Source organism: Rhincodon typus, chromosome 7 (assembly GCF_021869965.1).
Source record: "Rhincodon typus isolate 14 chromosome 7, sRhiTyp1.1, whole genome shotgun sequence".
Taxonomy (NCBI): Eukaryota; Metazoa; Chordata; class Chondrichthyes; order Orectolobiformes; family Rhincodontidae; genus Rhincodon; species Rhincodon typus.
Window position 1 is genome coordinate 95353938 of NC_063338.1, and position 11710 is coordinate 95365647.

The 11710-nt window shown below is 46.9% G+C and overlaps 1 protein-coding gene across 1 annotated transcript in view; it reads left to right on the forward strand.

Annotated features, from left to right (window-relative positions):
- spega (striated muscle enriched protein kinase a) overlaps window positions 1-11710 on the forward strand; it is a 149400-nt gene that overhangs the window by 16749 nt on the left and 120941 nt on the right. The gene's annotated exons all lie outside the window — the stretch shown is intronic.

Below are 11710 nucleotides of genomic sequence, written 5' to 3' on the forward strand. Positions count from 1 at the left end.
CTGCAGTTCCTACTATCTCTGATCCAAAATTCTCCTTGCTTGTCTTTATATCTACCTCAGTCACATGCTCAGTGACTCTGCTGGCCACTTGGGGCACTCTATGCTTGAGCCTCTGGAACCCTCAGCTTGTAATTGATACCTTGTGGGATGCACTGGCCTGAGGTGATGAGGATATGTTATTTGGGGTCATTGAGCTGTACAGCATGGAAACAGGTCCTTCAGTCCAACTTGTCCTTGTAGATAGTTTCTCATCAACCCTTTCAGAGATGTTATTACACACCTGGGGAAGCAGGTGGGGCTTGAAACTGGGCCTCCTGTCTCAGTTATAGGGTACTACCACTCCACGAACCCCTCCCTCACACATTAACGATATCTGAAAGGTTATGGATACACAGATGGGGGGCATTGATTGATTAAGTATTTTGAGCATATATGAGGAGAGACTTTCAGAAAGAGGTTACAGAGAGAGAGAGAAAGAGACAGAGAGGAATCCGGGGCACAGGGAGTTGAAGTTACACAAAACCATGCCAGGTAAGGATGACAGTTTCCTTCCCTAAAGGACATTAGTGAACCAGATGGGTTTTACCCAACAATCAACAATGATTTCATACTAATCATTAGATGCTTAATTCCAGATTTTTTAGTGAATTCACCTCATGTAGCAGAACTCAAACCCTAGAATATTACCTGGGTCTTTGGATTAATAGTCTACCGATAATTCCACTAGGCCATCCCTCACCATATAATCCAGAGAATCATGGAGCAAGAGCCTGTGTGTAATATAACTGTTGGTCTACTGTTTAAAGGCAGTATTTCACCATCAGACGCCACTAAAGACAGTGCCTCGCTTAGAGATAGTCCTCCCAACATACATCCCCTCACACCGTTCAGGATTAAATTCCATTTGCCATTGTTCTGCCTACATGACCAGCCCGTCTATATCAGCTTTCCTCCTCATTATTTAGCACGCCATCAATTTTCATGTACTCTGCAAACTTACTGATCAAACCACCTACATTCACATGTAGGTCATTATTGCACACAACAAATAGCAAGGGACTCAGCACCAAACCCTGTGCTATTCCACTGGACACAGGTTCCAGTCACGAAAACACCCTTTGACCATTACTCCCTGTCATTAAAGCCAATTTTGGATCTAATTTGTCAAATTGCCCTGGATCACAAGGGCTATTCACTTCTTAACCAGTCTTCGATGTAAGTCTTTGTCCAAACTCTTTGTGAAGTCCATGGGGACTAAATAAACTGTACTACCCTCATCTAACACCTCCTTAAAAAATTCAGTCAAACCGTTCAGACATGATCTCCCCTTTCAATGCGAGTTCTGATTAACTTTGATTAACCTTTGCCTCTTTAAGTTTAAGATTAATTCTGTCCCTCAGAATTCTTTTTCAGTAGTTTCCCAAACACAGATGTTAGACTCGTGGGTTTGTAATTCCCAATTTATCCCTACCTCTCTTCTTGGATAATGGCACCACGTTAACCTCTGATAGCCCTCCTATGGCCAGAAAGAATTTGAAAATTAATATAAGATCCAGTATAATGTCTCACAGCAGCCTTGGCTACATCTCACCAGGGTCTGGGGATTTATCTATTTTCAGACCAGCTGAAACTACTAATACCTCCTCCCTCAAAATGCTAATTTAACAATTATATCACAGTCGCTCTCTCTGATTTCTAGACCTATATCGACCTTCTCTATAGTGAATACAGATGTAAAGTATCATTTACAACCTCAGCTCCACACACAGACAACCCCTTCAGTCCTTAAAGGGTCCTGTTATTTCGCTATTTATTCTCTTGCCCCTAATATACTTAAAAAAAACACCTTTGAACTTTCTTTAATGTTACCTGCCAGCATTTTCTCACATCCCCACTTTGGTTTTCTAATTTCTGTTTTAAGTAACCCCCACACTCTCAATGTGCCTGTGGGGTTTCTGATGCTTTGAGCCTTCAGTATGAGCCATAAGTTTCCCTTTTATTCCTTATACAATCATAGAATCCGTACAGTGTGGAAGCAGGCCATTCAGCCCATCAAATCCAACTGAACCCTGAAGGGCATTCCACCTAGACCTACCCCTTACCCTGACCCTATAACCCTGCATTTCCCATGGCCAATCCACCCTAGCCTGCACGTCTTTGGACTGTGGGAGGAAACCAGAGCACCCGGAGAAAACCCACACAAACATGGTGGGAATATCCGTGTGGAGTTTGCACAGTCACTGGAGGGTGGAATCGAACACGGGTCCCTGGCACCATGAGACAGTGGTGTTATCCACTGAGCCACTGTGCTGCCCAGTAAATTCCTCGACATCTCTAGTTCTCTGGGCTAACTGGTCACCCTTCACCTGGACAGGAATATGCGAGCCCTACTTTCTCACTATTCACCTTTTGAATGTCTCCCATTGCTCTAATGAGGATTTTCCAACTGGGAGCTGCTCCTAGTCCCCTTTAGCCAGATCCTGTTGTATTAAAAGTGGCCTTCCCCAGATTCAGAACCTTTATTTCCATGACTCCCTGAAATCTGACTGAGTTACAGTCGGCATGTTGTCTTCTGGGTAATACCTCAGTGAACTTTGTAGATGTTGAGGCCTTCACTGCTCTTTACCTCTATTGTCCCTGAAACAAAGTTCCCTTGGGTTTTCCTCCCCTCATAGCTGCCTTATTCGAAATACACTTTCTTACATTCTCTAGCACAGCAACTGGAGGGGGCCATTCAGCCCCTCAGGTGTGCATTGCCTTTCTACCTGATACTGGATCATATACATCTCAACTCCAATTCCCAACCCTTCCTCTCTATTCCCTTGGTGCTATTAGACAGGAACCAGTTATCAGTTTTGATAATTCCTAGTGGATCTGGACTATCAATAGCCTTTTGGGATGAGGAGCAATTTCCAGAGGGACCCTCGTTTTGCAGGAGCACTTCCTGGTCTCACTCACGAATGACCAGGCTCCTGTTCGGTCCCCTTGTTCCGACAACCCCAACCACAACAACAACCAGAAAGGTTTGTCCCTATCAAATCGCTTTCGCATCTTAAATATCTCAGTTAGGTCACCCTCAACCTTCTCAGCTGTAGGGAATTTGATCCAGGTTTATGTAGCCTGTCCTTATAACATAACCCTTTCTGTTCTGGTGAAATTCTGGGGAACGTGCGCTGTCCCAAAGTCAATCCTTGCTTCCTGATCATAACTGAACCCACTTTCTCCTGGTGGGGTCTGACCAAGTCTCTATGAAACTGAAGCTTAATTATCCACCCTTTTACAGGGAAAAGTCAACAGTTTATTAGTTTTATTTTGAATGACACTGTTCAGTATATGAGTGCTAGCTTCTACCTGGAGCTCTTAAGAGAAACATCTTTATCCAGAGAGTGGGGAGCCTGTGGAATTATCTGCTACAAAAAGCAGTTGAAGACAAAGCATTGAGGAATCAGCCTGTTAAACCTTTGTCACTCTCCCTCCATCACCCGAACATCCTTCCTCAAGTACGGAGACCAAAACTGCACACAATACTCTAGGTGTGGTCTCACCAAGACCCTGTACAATTGCAGCAAGACATCCCCGTTCCTGCACTCAGATCTAATTACTCCACCTCAAAACAACTCGATGACCAACCCCCCACTGTGTGTTAAGGTAAGGGCTAAAGTAATCAAAGGGAGAAAGACGGAATGTGGGACTGAGTTGGGAGATCAGCCATGAACATATTGGATGGGGGAGCAGGCTTGAAGGGCTGAATGGCCTACGCTTGCTCCTGTTTTCTACATTTCTATTTCAATCTCCACACTCGCTCCTCTTGGAGTCTCACTAATAAGAAATTATTCTCAAGTGTCCTTTTAGGATCCAAACTGGGGATCCCACGTTTCCTCAGATTGAAATCCATCTACTTCACTTGTGCCCATTTACTTTCTTTCAATGGCACATGGGCATTGCTGGCTGGGCCCAGCATTTATTGTCCACTTCTAGTTGCCCCTTGAGAGGGTGGTAGTGAGATGCCTCCTTGAAGTGCTGCAAATCACGTGCTGTAGGTAGACCTGCAATGTCCTAGATTTTGACCCAGCGACAGTGAAGGATAGATATTTCCAAGTCAGGATGGTGAGTGGCTTGGAGGGGAACTTGCAGGGGGTGGTGTTCCCATGTATCTGCTGCCATTGTCCTTCTAGATGGAAGTGGTTGTGGGTTTGGAAGGTGCTGTCTGAGGGTCTTTGGTGAATTTCTGCAGTGCGTCTTGTAGATAGTACACACTGCTGCTACTGAGTGTCGGTGAAGGGAGGGGATGTTTGTGGATGTGGTGCCAATCAAGCGGCTGCTTTGTCCTGGATGGTGTTGAGCTTCTTGAGTGTTGTTGGGGCTGCACTCATCCAGGCAAGTGGGGAGTATTCCATCACACTCCTGACTTGTGCCTTGTAGATGGCGGACAGGGTTTGAGGAGTCAGGAGATGAGTTACTTGCTGCAGTTTCTTCACCTTTGACCTGCTGTTGTACCCAGGGTAATCTATCTCACAGGTCCAGTCCAATTCAGTTTCTGAACGCTGCTTGTGTCCTGTTATAAATTCCGGCCCTCACCTCAAAGTGAACTTCACCTGCTAACCCAATACCACCTGCAAACTGACCCCGACAGGTCTCATGGTTAGAAAATGAAAACCCTTGCAGAACTTTGTAATCTGAATTTGACCTCTGGAACTTGCTATGTCAGAACACGGTGGTGGGGGTGGGGGTGTGTTGGTCATTGGGCTTTTTAAGGTGGAATAGTTAGTGAGTGCAGGAGCAGGGCTGTCTCACTGCAATTGTACAGGGGCCTTGGTGAGACCACACCCGGAATAATGTGTGCAGTTTTGGTCTCTGTACCTGAGGAAGGATGTTCTGGTGATGGAGGGGGAGCAACAAAGGTTTCCCAGACTGATTCCTGGGATGGTAGGACTGATGTATGAGGAGAGACTGGATCGATAAGGATTATATTCACTGGAGTTTAGAAGAATGAGGGAGATCCTCATAGAAACCTATAAAATTCTAACAGGACCAGACAGGGTAAACCCAGGAAGGATGTTCCCAATGGCCAGGGAGTCTAGAACCAGGACTCACAGTCTAAGGGTACAGGGTGGGCCATTTAGGACTAAGATGAGGAGAAACGTCTTCACCCAGAAAGTGGGGAGCCTGTGGAATTTTCTGTCACAGAAAGTGGTTGAGGCTGAAACATTGAATGTTTTCAAGAAGGAGTTAGATATAGTTCTTAGGGCTAAAGGGATCAAAGGGGAACAGGGGACTGAGTTAGATGATCAGCCATGATCATATTGAATGGTGGAGCAGGTTTGAAGGGCCGAATGGCCCACTGCTGCTCCTATTCTATTTCTAGAGATTGTGATAAAAAAACTGGAGTAGCTCTTCATACCTGGCCTCTATTCCTTCAGGAGGAATAAATTGCCCTGAGCAGTCACAGGAACACCCAGAATCTGTGATCGCATTGGATCAGCAAACAGATCCAAGGAGGCAGATGAGGATTCGTTTTAGCGAAATCAGAGATCGGGAGTGAATTTTCTATTTTCTATGCTTCTTTGTTGGATTGGGGAATGAAAGGTGTTTGGGGATAGGTAGGAATGTGGAATTCGCAACTCAAAGATGAGCTGAGACCATATTGAGTGGTGGAGCAGGTTTGAAGGGCTGAATTGCCTGTTTTGGCTCTGATTTTGGCGTGTTCTGTCTATCCCAATCCAGATACCTGCTCAGCCCCTGCAGTCTTCTGAAACTTCATCAGTGTTCAGCGTTCTTGAAGCCCTTGCTTTGAGTTGATCTTATCTGATATTCCTAGTCCCTCCAACATTCCAAATTCACTTGTTGCTTGCAGCCTTTTCCTGTCAAGCCTCGGTCTTTGTTTCTTTAAAGGCGAATTTCTCAAAAAGAAAATATTTGGAAGTTTGCATTCGGAGATGCTGTGTCAGATGCAGGACAGGAGGAGTTAAAGAAAGTGTTGATCATTAAAGCTGGAATTTGTATGTCAGCTGTTGACATGGGTAAGGCAGTGAAACATCAGTTTCAATGGAGGAAACAAGGTACGGCCAGGGACTGAGTATTCACCTCTGACAGGGGCAAAAAAAAATCCCAATGCCCTCTCCCCGGCGCTGAGGAAAGTGAGCGAGAGGAAAAACAGTGGGGAGAATCCAAATGGGAAGGAGGCCAGTATTCCATTGGGAGACTTTGGCATGAGAAGGAGGAGAGAAAGGACGTTTAGGGAAGAACTTAAGGAGAGAACGTTGAGCCAACTGGAAGGGTTGAAGGGAAAAGAGAGAAATCTCCGGGATCCTCTGTGAATGAGGTGAGCTTTACTGTGTTCCTGTTCTAACCTCCCTTTTTCCTGGGGGGCCCTGGACTTTGGGGTTAGTGTCCATGGTTTAATTTTTCACTTTGGATCTAACTATCAGTCAGCAGTTGGGGAATTACAGTGGCATGGTTAAGTGGAGTTAATGTGTTTTCTGTGTGTTCTGGAGAGTTGGGAGGAGTGAATGCCTACTCATTAACCCCTTCATGGGACATCATCCTGGCCGTTTGGAAGAGGCACCCCCCCTGTCAATCGCTCACGTCTGTGTAGGTCTCAGAAACATCCCACACCCCCAGCGATTACCCCCAGACCCCTCTGTGTACTCACACCACTGCCACCCCCTCCACTAACACACAGAGTTACCTGTGCACCGTACACAAAGAACGGAGGGCAGGAAAGGGTTAAACTAGTTGGGAGTGGGTGCTGAGTGGCGTGCACAGTTTGCTCCACCCAACAACAACAACTGGAGCTTTCATAGCACCTTCCAGTGCAGTCAGAGTCCCAAAGTGCTTCACAGGAAGGTGGGAGGCACACAGTTTGACAGTACGTGCTGTAAGGAGACACTCAGTCAGATGATCTCCAGCTCAGTCAGGGGATTGAATGAAGGAGGGAGGCTTTGGCAAGGAATTTGTTCGAGCCCATGCAGCTTGAAGGCCAAGCTGCCAACAGCAGGGAGATGGGAACCAGGACAGGGCAAACGACGAGAGTTAGAGGAGCCAGGGATCTTGAAGTGGGGTGGTGGCTGGGGAAGGAGGAGGTGACAGAGATAGGGAGGGGGTGTAGGGGCTGGAGGAGGTGACAGAGATAGGGAGGGGGTGACAGAGATAGGGAGGGGGTGTAGGGGCTGGAGGAGGTGACAGAGATAGGGAGGGGGTGTAGGGGCTGCAGGAGGTGACAGAGATAGGGAGGGAGTGTAGGGGTTGGAGGAAGTGACAGAGATAGGGAGGGAGTGTAGGGGCTGGAGGGGGTGATAGAGATAGGGAGGGGTGTAGGGGCTAGAGGAGGTGACAGAGATAGGGAAGGGTGTAACGGCAGGAGGAGGTTACAGAGATAGGGAGGGGGTGTAGGGGCTAGAAGGGGTGACAGAACTAGGGAGGGGGTGGAGGGGGTGTAGGGGCTGGAGATAAAGGGCAGAGGCCTAGCAGAGAAGGGGAATCAAAAACCAAGACAACTTTGTGGGCTCTCCCTAAGGGCATTGTGGGTCACCTTACAGCACATGGACTGCAGCGATTCAAGAAGGCAGCTCCCCATTGCCTTCTCAAGGGGCAACTAGGGACGAGCAATAAATGCTGGGCCCAGCCAGCGACACCCCGAACAAATGAAACCTTGTTTTCAAACTTAGCAGAAATTTGCTGAATGAGGAGAGGGTGCTGGTTTGGCAGGAATACATTTGTAATAGTCGAGCTGAGAGGTAAAAGCACCTGAAAGATGAAGGATTGGGTAGCAGCTGAAGAGAATGGCTGAGCTAGGTGATGTTAGGGAGGTGGGTATTGGCAGCATCTAGTGTGGAGTATGTCCAGTTCAAAGACTGATAGATTTCTGGAAGCTATTGACATCAGTAAGGAAAACATAGCACATGGCTTTGAGGTAAATGTCCAGTCGTGGTCTAGAATGGTGGAATAGGCTGAATGGCCTACACTTCCTCCTGTATCCCTATGACTCATCACTAACCGGGTTCAGTGTGGGATTAGACTTTATCAAAGCTGGATGACCCAGCTTTGGTCATCTTATTCCAAATCTCCCTTCACATTTCCCATCCTGCCCTGCTCCATTCTCTTGCCTCATTCTCCAACCTACCAGCACTGACTCAGTAACGTTCCCACCTCTCAGTTAGAAAGTTGTGGGTTTAAATCTCTCCCTCTGGATATTGGAGTCCATAACCCACAGTGCAGGGAGTGCTGCACAGTCTGGGGTGCTGGCTTTCAGGGATACAAGGAGCTGCCTGCCTTCTTGGGTGAGACTAAAAGAGACCAGGGTCACTATTTCGGAGAAAAAGCAGAGGGAGTTTGTCATGGTGTCCTCAGTCAATAACAAAGCAGATTATCTGGTCATTGTCACATTGCTGTTTGTGACTGTCTCTGATTGGAGAACTCTTTGAAGCACAGAGTAACCAATGATTGTAAAGTGCTTTGGGACGTCATGAGCTTGTGGTTGGTGCTACATAAATGCAAATTCTGCCTCCCTATAAGGATTGGATAGTTGTGGAGAGCATGGAATGTATGACTCATCAGTAATTGTTGGTAGCTGAGAATGCTAAACATCATGACAGCAATTTGTAACTTGATTTAAATTCTTTCTTTCCTGCTCGAATGTGAAACTCTATTCCCCACATTGACTCCTGGGCTCCTGTTTTTATTATTCATTCATGGGATGTGGGTAGCAGGAGGTATTGCCCTGAGGGCAGTTAAGTGTCAACACGTTGCTGTGGGTCTGGAGTCACATTTAGGCCAGACCAGGTAAGGATTGCAGTTTCCTTCCTTAAAGGGCATTAGTGAACCAGATGGGTATTTCCGACAGTCAATTCATAGACATCGTTAGACTTTTAATTCCAGTTTTTTATTGAATTCAAATTGCACCATCTGCTGTGGCAGGATTCGAACCCAGGTCCCCCAGAACATTACCCGGGTCTCTGGATTAACAGTGATAGTCATAGAGTCACAGAGATATACAGCACAGAAAGGGACCCTTCGGTCTAAGTTGTCCATGCCAACCAGATATCCAAAATTAATGCAGTGATAATACCACTAGGCCATTGTCCCACAAGCCTTCTGTTCTCAAGAATATACATTCCCAAGCTGGGTCATGTCCATCTGTAATAGCAGGAACTGCAGATGCTGGAGAATCCGAGACAACAAGGTGCAGGGCTGGATGAACACATCAGAAAAGGCTTTTCTGATGAAGGATCTAGGCCCGGAACGTCAGCCTCTCTACTCCTATGATGCTGCTTGGCCTGCTGTGTTCATCCAGCCCTGCACATTGTTGTCTCATGTCCATCTGTTGTCAGATTGCATTATTGAAAGCAAAAGGGAGGTTTCATTCATTTCCATCCTGCCCTCCCTGACCACAGGACGTCTCCAAGCGTGTTACAACAATAGCTTTACCTTTGAAGGGTCGCCAATTTGCAACAACGCACATACAGAAGCAGATGGGACGGGTGGGCAGGGGGAGACCAGCTGGTCTCTCAGAGTCGGTCCTGTGTTTGGAGGGTCAGGACAGACATGGTTCCTTCCAGAGCCCCACCTCCCACCAATTAACCTTCCACCAGGAACAAAAATCACTGAGAAATTTCCCTGCCATTTAGGGCAATGAGTTCTGGAATTTTCCACTCTCGTTTCCCTAAGAGGATTTCCACTCAGTCCTAACAATCTGTTTATAATACCATCGACTGGCAGAAGGAATACTGGAGGAAAACACTGTTGTTGGAAATAGTGGTTCAGAGATCTCTATCTGCACAGGCAGACTGTCTCTTCTGTTAAAAACACCAACAACACCGCAAACCCTCAGTCCCACTCCCTAGTATCTGCTATAATTTGCCTTAGTGCTTATGTCCTGGCGTGGGATTTCAACCTGGAATCTAGGATACTAACATGAAGAAAACCGAAAGAACTGTGGATGTTGTAAAACAGAAATTGCTGGAAAAGCTCAACAGGTCTGGCAGCATCTGTGAAGGAAAAAAACAGTTAACGTTTCGGGTCCGGTGACCCTTCCTCAGTTCTGATAAGACGCCACATCAGTTCTGAAGAAGGGTCACCGGACCTGAAACGTTAATTCTGTTTATTCCTTCACAGATACTGCCAGACCTGCTGAGCTTTTCCAGCAACTTCTGTTTTTGTTACTAACTTGAAGATGCTGGATAGAGTAAAGCTGTTCCCAGTTCTCAAAGGAACAGGAATGAGAGGATATGGAAGCTGATATTTCAGGTCTGGACCCTTCTTCAAAAACCGAAACATCAGCCTTCCTGCTCCTCTGATGCTGCTTGGCCTACTGTGTTCATCCAGCTCTACACCTTGTTATCTCAGATTCTCCAGCATCTGCAGTTGCTACTATCTCGGAATGAGAGGGCATAGATTTGAAGTGATGGGCAAAACAAAGTAAGGGTGATGTGAGAAAAGAAAACTTTTTTTTTTCACTCAGTTATGAGGAGAGGCTGGGTTTGTTTTCCCTGGATTAGAAGAGGCCGAGGAGTGGTATCTGTATACACAATTATGAGAGGCGTAGACTGAAGAGAGTGTGAGAATGTTTTCCCCACAGCTGATGTGTCTAAGATCAGAGGCCATCAGAGTTTAAGGTGAGGAATAAGTAGTTTCGAGGGGATTTGAGGGTAAATTTTTTTACCCAGACGGTGGTAGATATATGGAATGTGCTGCCTGAGACGGTGGAGGAGGCAGGTGCTCTCACAAAATTTAAGAAACACCTGGATTAGCACTTAAAATGCCAGGGCAGAGCTGGCTGTGGACCAAGTACAGGTAGATGGGATTAGTGCAGTTTGGCGTTTGTGGGTCAGCACGGACATGATGGGCCGAAGGGTCTGTTTCTGTGCTGCATTACTCAATAACTCACTCAGCGAGTAGTAAGGCTCTGGAATGCACTGCCTGGAAATGTGAGGGAGCAGGTTGCATTGAGGCATTCAAGAGGGATATTGGATAGTTATTTGGGTAGAAATGGTGAGCAGGGATTTGGGAAAAAGGCAGGAGATTGACACTGGGTAATGATTGCTTGTTTGAAGACCTGGTGCAGGCTCGATGGGCTGAATGGCCTCATTCTGTGCTGTAGCAAGTCTGCGATTCTGTGGACAGGGCTACAGCCCATGGTAGCATTGAGCCAGACCCGTGGTCCAGTACCAACACCATCGATAATCATAGAATGGGATTTAGATTTAGATTTATTTATTAGTCACATGTACTAAGTAGAGGAATACGTAAGTTCAGCGAAAAGTGCTCAAAGTCACCATTGGCTGGCTCCCAGTTGGTTACAAAAACCAAAAATAAAAGATTTAACAGAGCTAAGTAGTAAGCAAGGAGAAAAGACCAGATCTCAGAGACCCAAGTCTCCTCTCCACAACAGTGTTGCTCTAATCGCTAGGACACCCAGCAGGCTCCCAACGCCTCACCGTCCCCCTCTCACCATCACTCCCTCACCGACCCCCTCTCACCGTCACTCCCTCACCGTCCCCCTCTCACCATCACTCCCTCACCGACCCCGTCTCTCTGTCACTCCCTCACCGACCCCGTCTCTCTGTCACTCCCTCACCGTCCCCCTCTCACTGTCACTCCCTCACCGTCCCCCTCTCACCGTCACTCCCTCACCGTCCCCCTCTCACCGTCACTCCCTCACCATACCCCTCTCACCGTCACTGCCTCACCATCCCCCTCTCACCATCACTGC